We start from the raw sequence: 12,509 nt of genomic DNA on the forward strand, positions 1-12,509 counted from the left end.
TTGAAGAGGCTGTCTTTTCTTCACTGTATATTCTTGCCTCCTTTATCAAAGATAAGGTGACCATATGTGCATGGGTTTATCTCTGGGCTTTCTTTCCTGTTCCATTGATCTATATTTCTGTTTTTGTGCCAGTACCATAGTGTCTTGATTACTGTAGCTTTGTAGTATAGTTTAAAGTCAGGGAGCCTGATTGCTCCAGGTCCATTTTTCTTTCTCAAGATTGCTTTGGCTATTTGGGGTCTTTTGTGTTTCCATACAAATTGTGAAATTTTTTGTTCTAGTTCTGTGAAAAATGTCATTGGTAGTTTGATAGGAATTGCATTGAATCTGTAGATTGCTTTGGGTAGTATAGTCATTTTCACAATATTGATTCCTCCAATCCAAGAACATGGTATATTTCTCCATCTGTTTGTATCATCTTTAATTTCTTTCATCAGTGTCTTATAGTTCTCTGCACACAGATCTTTTGTCTCCTTAGGTAGGTTTATTCCTAGGTATTTTATTCTTTTTGTTGCAGTGGTAAATGAGAGTGTTTCCTTAATTTCTCTTTCAGATATTTCATCATTAGTGTATAGGAATGCATGAGATTTCTGTGTATTAATTTTATGTCCTGCTACTTTACCAAATTCATTGATTAGCTCTAGTAGTTTTCTGGTAGCATCTTTAGGATTCTCTATGTATAGTATTATGTCATCTGCAAACAGTGACAGTTTTACTTCTTCTTTTCAGATTTGGGTTCATTTTACTTCTTTTTCTTTTCTGATTGCTGTGGCTAAAACTTCAAAAACTATGTTGAATAATTGTGGTGAGAGTGAGCAACCTTGTCTTGTTCCTGATCTTAGTGGAAATGGTTTCAGTTTTTCACCATTGAGAATGATGTTGGCTGTGGGTTTGTCATATATGTCATTATTATGCTGAGGTAAGTTCTCTCTATGCCTACTTTCTCAAGAGTTTTTATCATAAATGGGTGTTGAATTTTGTCGAAAGTTTTTTCTGCACCTATTGAGACTATCATGGTTTTTATCCTTCAATTTGTTAATATGGTGTATCACATTGGTTGATTTGCATATATTGAAGAATCCTTGCATTCCTGGGATAAACCCCACTTGATCATGGTATGATCCTTTTAATGTGTTGCTGGATTCTGTTTGCTACTATTTTTTTGAGGATTTTCACATCTATGTTCATTAGTGATATTGGCCTGTAGTTTTCTTTTTGTGACATCTTTGTCTGGTTTTGGTATCAGGATAATGGTGGCCTCATAGAATGAGTTTGGGAGTGTTCCTCCCTCTGCTATATTTTGGAAGAGTTTGAGAAGGATAGGTGTCAGCTCTTCTCTAAATGTTTGATAGAATTCACCTCTGAATCCATCTGGTCCTGGGCTTTTGTTTGTTGGAAGATTTTTAATCACAGTTTCAATTTCAGTGCTTCTGATTGGTCTGTTTATATTTTCTATTTCTTCCTGGTTCAGTCTCAGGAGGTTGTGCTTTTCTAAGAATTTGTCCATTTCTTCCAGGCTGTCCATTTTATTGGCATAGAGTTGCTTGTAGTAATCTCTCATGATCTTTTGTATTTCTGCAGTGTCAGTGGTTACTTCTCCTTTTTCATTTCTAATTCTATTGATTTGAGTCTTCTCCCTTTTTCTCTTGATGAGTCTGGCTAATGGTTTATCAATTTTGTTTATCTTCTCAAAGAACCAGCTTTTAGTTTCATTGATTTTTGCTATTGTTTCCTTCATTTCTTTTTCATTTATTTCTGACCTGATCTTTATAATTTCTTTCCTTCTGCTAGCTTTGGGGTTTTTTTGTTCTTCTTTCTCTAATTGCTTTAGGTGCAAGGTTAGGTTGTTTATTCGAGATGTTTCCTGTTTCTTGAGGTAGGCTTGTATTGCTATAAACTTCCCTCTTAGCACTGCTTTTGCTGCGTCCCATAGGTTTTGGGTCGTCGTATCTCCATTGTCATTTGTTTCTAGGTATTTTTTGATTTCCCCTTTGATTTCTTCAGTGATCACTTCGTTATTAAGTAGTGTATTGTGTAGCCTCCATGTGTTTGTATTTTTTACACATCTTTTCCTGTAATTGATATCTAGTCTCATAGCGTTGTGGTCGGAAAAGATACTTGATACTATTTCAATTTTCTTAAATTTACCAAGGCTTGATTTGTGACCCAAGACATGATCTATCCTGGAGAATGTTCCATGAGCACTTGAGAAAAATGTGTATTCTGTTGTTTTTGGGTGGAATGTCCTATAAATATCAATTAAGTCCATCTTGTTTAATGTATCATTTAAAGCTTGTGTTTCCTTATTTATTTTCATTTTGGATGATCTGTCCATTGGTGAAAGTGGGGTGTTAAAGTCCCCTACTATGATTGTGTTGCTGTCGATTTCCCCTTTTATGGCTGTTAGTATTTGCCTTATGTATTGAGGTGCTCCTATGTTGGGTGCATAAATATTTACAATTGTTATACCTTCCTCTTGGATCGATCCCTTGATCATTATATAGTGTCCTTCTTTGTCTCTTGTAATAGTCTTTATTTTAAAGTCTATTTTGTCTGATATGAGAATTGCTACTCCAGCTTTCTTTTGATTTCCATTTGCATGGAATATCTTTTTCCATCCCCTCACTTTCAGTCTGTATGTGTCTCTAGGTCTGAAGTGAGTCTCTTGTAGACAGCATATATATGGGTCTTGTTTTTGTATCCATTCAGCCAGCCTGTGTCTTTTGGTGGGAGCATTTAATCCATTTACATTCAAGGTAATTATCGATATGTATGTTCCTATTCCCATTTTCTTAAATGTTTTGGGTTTGTTATTGTAGGTGTTTTCCTTCTCTTGTGTTTCTTGCCTAGAGAAGTTCCTTTAGCATTTGTTGTAAAGCTGGTTTGGTGGTGCTGAACTCTCTCAGCTTTTGCTTGTCTGTAAAGGTTTTAATTTCTCCATCACATATGAATGAGATCCTTGCTGGGTAGAGTAATCTTGGTTGTAGGTTCTTCTCCTTCATCACTTTAAGTATATCCTGCCACTCCCTTCTGGCTTGCAGAGTTTCTGCTGAAAGATCAGATGTTAACCTTATGGGGATTCCCTTGTGTGTTATTTGTTGTTTTTCCCTTGCTGCCTTTAATATGTTTTCCTTATATTTAATTTTGACAGTTTGATTAATATGTGTCTTGGTGTGTTTCTCCTTGGGTTTATCCTGTATGGGACTCTCTGTGCTTCCAGGACTTGATTAACTATTTCCTTTCCCATATTAGGGAAGTTTTCAACTATAATCTCTTCAAATATTTTCTCAGTCCCTTTCTTTTTCTCTTCTTCTTCTGGGACCCCTATAATTCGAATGTTGGTGCGTTTAATGTTGTCCCAGAGGTCTCTGAGACTGTCCTCAGTTCTTTTCATTCTTTTTTCTTTATCCTGCTCTGCAGTAGTTATTTCCACCATTTTATCTTCCAGGTCACTTATCTTTTCTTCTGCCTCAGTTATTCTGCTATTGATCCCATCTAGAGTATTTTTAATTTCATTTATTGTGTTTTTCATCATTGCTTCATTCCTCTTTAGTTCTTCTACGTCCTTGTTAAATGTTTCTTGCATTTTGTCTATTCTATTTCCAAGATTTTGGATCATCCTTACTATCATTATTCTGAATTCTTTTTCAGGTAGACTACCTATTTCCTCTTCATTTGTTAAGTCTAGTGTGTTTTGACCCTGCTCCTTCATCTGCTGTGTGTTTTTTTGTCGTCTCATTTTGCTTATCTTACTGTGTTTGGGGTCTCCTTATCACAGGTTGCAGGTTTGTAGTTCCCGTTGTTTTTGGTATCTGTCCCCAGTGGCTAAGGTTGGTTCAGTGGGTTGTGTAGGCTTCCTGGTGGAGGGAACTAGTGCCTGAGCTCTGGTGGATGAGGCTGGATCTTGTCTTTCTGGTGGGCACGTCCACATCTTGTGGTGTATTTTGGGGTGTCTGTGGCCTTATTATGATTTTAGGCAGCCTCTCTGCTAATGGATGGGGCTGTGTTCCTGTCTTGCTAGTTGTTTGGCATACGGTGTTCAGCACTGTAGCTTGCTGGTCATTGAGTGATGCTGGGTCTTGATGTTGAGATGGAGATCTCTGAGAGATTTTTGCCGTTTGGTATTACGTGGAGCTGGGAGGTCTCTTGTGGACCAGTGTCCTGAAGTTGGCTCTCCCACCTCAGAGGTACGGCCCTGATGCCTGGCTGGAGCACCAAGAGCTTTTCATCCACACGGCTCAGAGTAAAAGGGAGAAAAAATAGAAAGAAAGAAAGAAAGAGGCTATAATATAGTGAAGTAAAATAAAGCTATTATAAAGCAAAGCTATACAGACAAAATTTCCCCCAGAAGCATATACATATACACTCACAAAAAAAAAGGAAAAGGGGAAAAATTAATATATCCTGCTCCCAAGGTCCACCTCCTGAATTTGGGATGATTCGTTGTCTATTCAGGTATTCAACAGATGCAGGCACATCAAGTTGTTTGTGGAGTTTTAATCCACTGCTTCTGAGGCTGCTGGGAGAGATTTCCCCTCCTCGTCTCTGTTCGCACAGCTCCTGGGGATCAGCTTTGGATTTGGACCCGCCTCTGCGTGTAGGTCGCCTGAGGGCGTCTGTTCCCCGCCCAGACAGGACGGGGTTAAAGGAGCAGCTGCTTCGGGGGCTCTGGCTCACCCAGGCCGCGGGGAGGGAGGGGTACAGAGGAGGCGGGGCGAGCCTGCGGCGTCAGAGGCCGGCGTGACGTTGCAGCAGCCTGAGGCGCGCAGTGCGTTCTCCCGGGTAAGTTGTCCCTGGATCACGGGACGCTGGCAGTGGCGGGCTGCACAGGCTCCCGGGAGGGGCGGCGCGGAGAGTGACCTGTGCTCGCACACAGGCTTTCTGGAGGCGGCAGCAGCAGCCCCAGCGTCTCACGCCCGTCTCTGGGGTCCGCGCTGATAACCGCGGCTCGCGCCAGTCTCTGGAGTTCGTTTAGGCGGCGCTCTGAATCCCCTCTCCTTGCGCGCCGCGAAACAAAGAGGCAAGAAAAAGTCTCTTGCCTCTTCGGCAGCTGCAGACTTTTTCCCGGTCTCCCTCCCAGCCAGCTGTGGTGCGCCAACCCCTTCAGGCTGTGTTCACGCCGCCAACCCCAGTCCTCTCCCTGCGATCCGACCGAAGCCCGAGCCTCAGCTCCCAGCCCCGCCCGCCCCGGCGGGGGAGAAGACAAGCCTCTCGGGCTGGTGAGTGCTGGTCAGCGCCGAGCCTCCGTGCGGGAAGTGCGGGAATCTCTCCGCTTTGCCCTCCACACCCCTGTGGCTGCGCTCTCCTCCGTGGCTCCGAAGCTTCCCCCTCCGTCACCCGCAGTCTCCGCCCATGAAGGGGCTTCCTAGTGGGTGGAAATCTTTCCTTCTTCGCAGCTCCCTCCCACTGGTGCAGGTGCCGTCCCTATTCTTTTGTCTCTGTTATTTCTTTTTTCTTTTGCCCTACCCAAGTACGGGGGGAGTTTCTTGCCTTTTGGGAGGTCTGACGTTTTCTGCCAGCGTTCAGTGGGTGTTCTGTAGGAGCAGTTCCACGTGTAGATGTATTTCTACTGTATCTGTGGGAAGGAAGGTGATCTCCGCGTCTTACTCTTCCGCCATCTTCTCCAGGATCCAGTTTTCTTTTGATTTCCATTTGCATGGAATACCATTTCCCATCTTCTCACTTTTAGTCTTTGACCCTAAATTTGAAGTGGGTCTCTTGTAGACAGCATATATATGGGTCTTGTTTTGGTATCCATTCCACCAGTCTAGGTCTTTTGGTTGAAGCATTTAATCCGTTTATGTTTAAGGTGCTTATCGATATGTATTTCTCATTGCCATTTTCTTGTTTTGGATTTGTTTTTGTAGGTCTTTTTTCTTCCCTTCCTCTTTTGTTCTCTTCTCTTGTGATTTGATGAGTAACTTTAGCATTTTGTCTGGATTTTTTCTTTTGTGTGTGTGTATCTATTGTAGATTTTCAGTTTGCCCTTACCATGAGGTTTTGATATAGCAGTCTATATATAAACAAGATTGTTTTAAGTTGCTGGTGTTTTAATTTCAAATGCACTTCCAATGTCCTGAATCTGTACTCTCCTCTTCTCACAGTTGCTGGTTTTGATATCATATTTGTGTTCAGATATTTTCCTACCTTTACTTTATATTTGCCTTTCTGGTAAGCTTTTCCATTCGTAATTTTCTTGTTTCTAGTAATGGCCTTTTCTTTTCTGCTTAGAGAAGTTCCTTTAGCATTTGTTGCAAATCTGGTCTGGTGGTGCTGAATTCTCTTAGTTTTTGCCTGACTGTAAAGCTTTTTATTTCTCCATCGAATCTGAATGAGAGCCTTGCTGGGTAGAGTATTCTTAGCTGAAGGTTCTTCTCTTTCATCACATTAAATTTATCATGCCTGCAGGTAAGTTTATCATGCCTTCTGGCCTGCAGAGTTTCTGCTGAGAAATCAGCTGATAACCTTATGGGAGTTCCATTGTATGTTATTTGTTGCTTTTCCCTTGTTGTTTTTAATATTTTTTCTTTGTCTTTCATTTTTGTCAGTTTGATTACTATGTGTCTTGGCATGTACCTCCTTGGGTTGATCCTGCCTGGGACTCTCTGCACTTACTGGACTTGGGTGACAGTTTCCTTTCCATGTTAGGGAATTTTTCAGCTACTATCTCTTCAAATATTTTCTCATGTCCTTTCTCTCTCTCTTCTACTCTGGGGCCCCTATAATGTGAATTTGGTGCATTTCATGTTGTCCCAGAGGTCTCTTAAATTGTCTTCATTTTTTTTCATTCTTTTTTCTTTACTCTGTTCTGTGGCAGTGATTTCCACTATTCTGTCTTCCATCTCACTTATCCATTCTTCTGCCTCAGTTACTCTGCTATTAATTCCTTCTAGTGTATTTTTTATTTCCGTTATTGTATTTTTCGTGTCTGTTCTTTTGTTCTGTAGTTCTTCTAGGTCTTAAACATTTCTTGTATCTCCACAATCTGTGCCTCCATTCTTTTTCTGAGATCTTGGATCATCTTCACCATCATTACTCTGAATTATTTTTCCAGTAGATTGCCTATCTCCACTTCACTTAGTTCTTCTGGGCTTTTATCTTGTTTCTTCATCTGGGACCTATTCCTATGCCATCTCATTTTGTCTATCTTTCTGTGATTGTGTTTTCCATTCTGCAGGCTACAGGGTTGTAGTTCTTGCTTCTGTTTTCTGCCCTCTGGTGGATAAAACTGTCTATGAGGTTTGTGCAGGCTTACTGTTGGGAAGGTCTTGCTCTTGCCCACTGGTGGGTGGAGCTGTGTCTTGTCACTCTGGTGGGCAGGGCCGTGTCAAGGGGTGTATTTATTGGGCAGCTATGGGCTCAGGAAGATTTTAAGCGGCCTGTCTGCTTTGGGGTGGGGCTGTGTTCCCGCCCTTTTGGTTGTTTGGCCTGAGGCATCCCAGCACGGGAGCCTACAGGCTGTTCTGTGAGGCTGGCTCTTGGGGGGCGGGGGACCTCCATGGTGTTCACTCCAATGAGTACTTACCAGCACTCCCACTGCATGTGTCTTTGTCCCTGCAGTGAGCCACAGCCACCCCCCACCTCTGCAGGAGACCCTCCAGTACTAGTAGGTATGTCTGGCCCAGTCTCTTATGAAGTCACTGCTTTTTTCCTGGGTCCTTGTGTGCACCAGACCATGAGTGTGCCCTCCAAGAGTGGAGTTTCTGTTTTCCTCATCCTGTGGAATTCCTGCAATCAAACCCCATTGGTCTTCAAAACCAGATTCTCTGGGGGCACCTCCTTCCATTGCCAGACCCCAAGGCTAGGAAGCCTGACATGGGGCTCAGGACTTTCACACCTGTGAGAATACTTCTGTGGTATAATTATTTTCCAGTTTGTGGGTTGCCCACCTGGTGGGTATGGGATTTGATTTCATCATGATTGGGCCCCTTCTACTGTATCATTGTGGCTTCTTCTTTTTCTTTGGGTGTAGGGTCCCTTTTTTGGAAGTTTCCATTGTTTTTGTTTTGTTTTGCTTTGTTTTATCAATGGTTGTTCAGCAGTTAGTTGTGATTTTGGTGTTTTTGTAAGAAGGGGTAAGCTCACATCCTTCTACTCTGCTGTCTTATAATTTTGTTTATTTGGATACTTTGTCTTTTTGTTTGCTTGTTTGTTTAGTCTAGTTAAAGATTTTGTCAATTATATCTATCTTTTCAGAGAACAAACTCTTAAGTTTGTAAATTCTATTTCATTTTCTATTCTCAAAGTTATTTATTTCTGCTCTCATCTTTATTATTTCTTTCCTTATGCTAACTTTGTGCATAATTTGTTCTTATTTTCTACTTACTTGAGGTATACATTTAGGCTGTTCATTTGAGAACCTTCCATTTTCTTGTATATACACTTATAGTTATAAACTTCTCTTAGAACTCCTTTTGTAGCATCCCATAAGTTTTGGTATGTTGTGTTTCTGTTTTCCTTTTGCTTAAGATACTTGATTTCTCCCTTAATTTATTTCTTTATCCATTAGTATTCAGGAGACTGTTTTCTAATTTCCTTGTATTTGTAATTTTTACAGTTTTCTTCCTATTCTTTCTTTCCATATATTGCAAGGTTTTTTTAATTGATGTAGTTGATTTATTTTATTTTGTCAGTTTCAGGTATATAGCATAGTGATTCAGACAATTTCTTCTGATTGCATTCCATTATAGTTTATTACAAGATAATAAACATAATTCCCAGTGATGTACAGTAAATACTTGTTGTTTATAATTTTATGTGTAATAGTTTGTATCTGTTAATCCTACACTCCCAATTTGTCCCTCTCTCTCTCACCTTTGGTAACCATACTTTGTTTTCTATGTCTGTGAGTCTGTTTCTGTTTTGTACATAAATTCATTTGTATTATTTTTTAGATTCCACATTTAAGTGATATCATATACTGTTGTTCTTTTTCTGGCAGACTTACTTCACTAAGTAGAATATCTTCTAGCTCCATCCATGTTGCTGCAAATGTCAATATTTCATTCTTTTTATGGCTGAGTAATATTCAATGGTGTATATATACCACATCTTCTTACATCAATCATCAACTGATGGGCACTTGGGTTGTTTCCATGTCTTGGCTATTTTAAATAGAGCTGCTGTGAACATTGGTGTGCATGTATCTTTTCCAATTAAGATATTTTTTACAGATATATACTGAGATATGTTACTACTGGATTATACGGTAGTCTATTTTTTAGGTTTTTTTTTTTTTTGAACTCTCCATAATGTTTTCCATAGTGGCTATACAAATTTACATTTCCACCAACAGTATAGGAGGATGCCCTTTTATCCACAGCCTCTCCAGCATTTATTATTTATAGACTTTTTCATGACAGCCATTTTTACCAGTGTGAGGTAATACCTCATTGTGGTTTTGATTTGCATTTCTCTAATAATTAGTGATGTCAAGCATCTTTTCATGTGCCTGTTGGCCATCTGTGTGTCTTTGAAAAATGTTTATTTAGGTCTTCTGCCCATTTTATTTTGATTGGGTTATTTATTTTTTCAATATTGAGTTGCATGAACTGTTTGTATATTGGGTATTAACCCATTGGTCACATCGTTTGCAAATATTTTCTTCCATTCCATAGGTTTTCTTTTCATTTTGCTAATGGCTTCCTTTGCTGTGCAAAAGATTTTAAGTTGGTTTAGGTCCCATTTATTTATTTTTGCTTTTATTTATTTTGCCTTGAGAGACTGGTCTAGGCAAATATTGCTACGATTCGCATCAGAAAATGTTTTGCCTATGCTCTCTTCTGGGAGTTTTATGGTGTTATTTTTTACACTAATGTCTTTAAACCATTTTGATTTTATTTGTGTATATTGTATGAGGGAGTGTTCTAATTTCATTGATTTACATGTAACTGTCCAGCTTTTCCAATACCACTTATTGAAGAGACTGTCTTTTCTCCATTGTATATCCTTGCCTCCTTTGTTATAGACTATTTGACCATAGGCGCATGGTTTATTTCTTGGCTCTCCATTCTCTTCCATTGATCTATATGTCTGTTTTTGCACCAGTTCCACACTGTTTTGATTAATGTAGTTTTGTAGTATAGTCTGAAGTCTAAAAGGATTATTCTTCCAGCTTTGTTCTTTTGGCTCAGGATTGCTTTGGCATTTTTGGGTCTTTTGTGGTTCCATATAAATTTTAGGATTATTTTTTCTAGTTCTGTGAAGACTGTCATTGGTATTTTGATAGGAATTGCATTAAATCTGTAGATTGTTTGGGGCAGTACAGCCATTTTAGCAATATTAACTCTTCCAGTTCAAGAGCTTGGGATATCTTTCTATTTCTTTGAATCATCTTCAGTTTCCTTTAGCAGTGTTTGTCTTTCACCTCCTTGGTTAAGTTTATTCCTAGATATTTCATTTTTTGACACAATTTTAAGTGTTTTTTATTTTTTTAACTTTCTCTTTCTGGATATTTCATTATAAGTGTAAAGAAATGCAACAGATGTTTGTATGCTAATCTTGTATCCTGCTACCTTGCTGAGTTGATTTATTAGTCCTAATAGTTTTGTGTGGAGCCTTTAGGGTCTTATTTAGAGTATCATGTTATCTGCACATAGTGACAGTTTTACCTCTTCCTTCCAATTTGTATACCTTTTATTTCTTTTTCTTTTCTGACTGCTGTGGCTAGGATTTCCAATACTGTATTGAATAAAACCGCTGAGAGTGGGCATCCTTGTCCTGTTGCTGAATTCAGCAGGAAGGCTTTCAGCTTTTCACCAATGAGTATGATGTTAGCTATGGGTTTGTCATAAATGGTCTTCATTATGTTGATATATGTTCCCTCTATACTCACTTTGGTGAAAGTTTTTTATCATAAATGGATTTTAAATTTTGTCAAATGTTTTTTTCTGCACCTGTTGAGATAATCATTTGGTTATTGTCTCTCTTTTTGTTAATGTGGTGTATCACGTTGATTGCTTTGCATGCATTGAACCATTCTAGTATCCCTGGAATGAGTCCAAAATGATAATGATGTATGATACATTTTATGTATTGTTGGATTCAGTTTGCTAGTATTTTGTTGGGGATTTTGGCATCTATATTCATCAAAGATATGGCTTGTAAATTTTTTTTTTTTGTAGTGTCTGACTGATTTTGGTATTAGGGTGATGAAAATGAATTTGGGCATGTTCCCTCCCCTTCAGTTTTTTGGAATAGTTTGGGAAGGATAGATATGTTGTTCTTTGCATACTTGATAGAATTCCCCAGTAGACATTCTGTCCTGGAATTTTGTTTGCAGGGAGTATTTTTATTACAGATAATATTTCATTTCTAGTGAACAGACTGTTCAAACTATCTGTTTCTTCCTGACTCAGTTTTGGCAGGGAACCTCTAGCAACTCATCCATTTCTTCTAGGTTGTCAAATTTGTTGGCATATAACTGTTCATAGTATTCTATTATAATTCTTTTGTATTTCTGTGGTATCAGTTGCTATTTCCCCTCTTTCATTTCTAATTTTGTTTATTTAGGTCCCCTCTCTTTTCTTCTTGGTGGTCTGGTGAAAGGTTTGTTAATTTTGTTTATCTTTTCAAAAAATCAGCTCTTGGTTTTATTCATCTTTTGACTTTGATTATTTATTTCCTCTCAGATCTTTATTATTTCCTTCCTTCTGCTGATTTTGGTTCTTGTTTTTTCTTTTTCTGATTCTTTTAGATGGTAGGTTAGGTTATTTATTTGAGATTTTTCTTGTTTCTTGAGTAAGGTCTGTAGTACTATGAACTTCCCTCTTAGGACTGCTTTTGCAGCATCCCATCGATTTTCTAAAGTTGTGTTTTCATTTTCATTTGTCGCATGGTATTTTCTGATTTCTTCTTTGATTTCATCATTGAGCCATTGGTTTTTTAGTAGCATCTTGTTTAGTTTCCATGTAATTTTCCCCCCCATTTTTCTTTCTGTGGTTGTTTTCTAGCTTTATACCATTCTGGTCAGAAAATATGCTTGAAATAATTTCTATACTCTTGAATTTGTGAGGCTTGCTTTGTGACCTAGTTTGTGGTCTATCCTAGAGAACATTCTATATTTGCTTGAAAGTATGTGCGTTCTGATTTTAGGGGGATATAGTGTCCTGCAGATATCAACTAAGTCCAGCTGGTCTATTGTGTCATTTAAGATGACAGTTGCCTTATTTATTTTCTGTCTGGATGATCTGTCCATTGATGTCACTGTGGTGTTAAGGTCTCCTACTATTATTGTAGTATTGTCAATTTCTCATTTCATGTCTGCTAGCATTTGTTTTATATATTTAAGCACTCCTATATGGAGTGCATATATGTTAATGTGTGTAATATCCTCTTCCTATATTTATCGCTTTATCATTATATAATGCTCTTTTTTTGTCTTTCTTTATAGTTATTTGTTTTAAAGTTTATTTTGTCTGATATGAGTATTGTTACCCCTGTTTCCTTGTCATTTCTATTTCCATGAAATACCTCTATCCATTCCCTCACTTTCACTATGTGTGTCTTTT

Source organism: Balaenoptera musculus, chromosome 5, assembly GCF_009873245.2.
Source record: "Balaenoptera musculus isolate JJ_BM4_2016_0621 chromosome 5, mBalMus1.pri.v3, whole genome shotgun sequence".
NCBI classification, from domain to species: domain Eukaryota; kingdom Metazoa; phylum Chordata; class Mammalia; order Artiodactyla; family Balaenopteridae; genus Balaenoptera; species Balaenoptera musculus.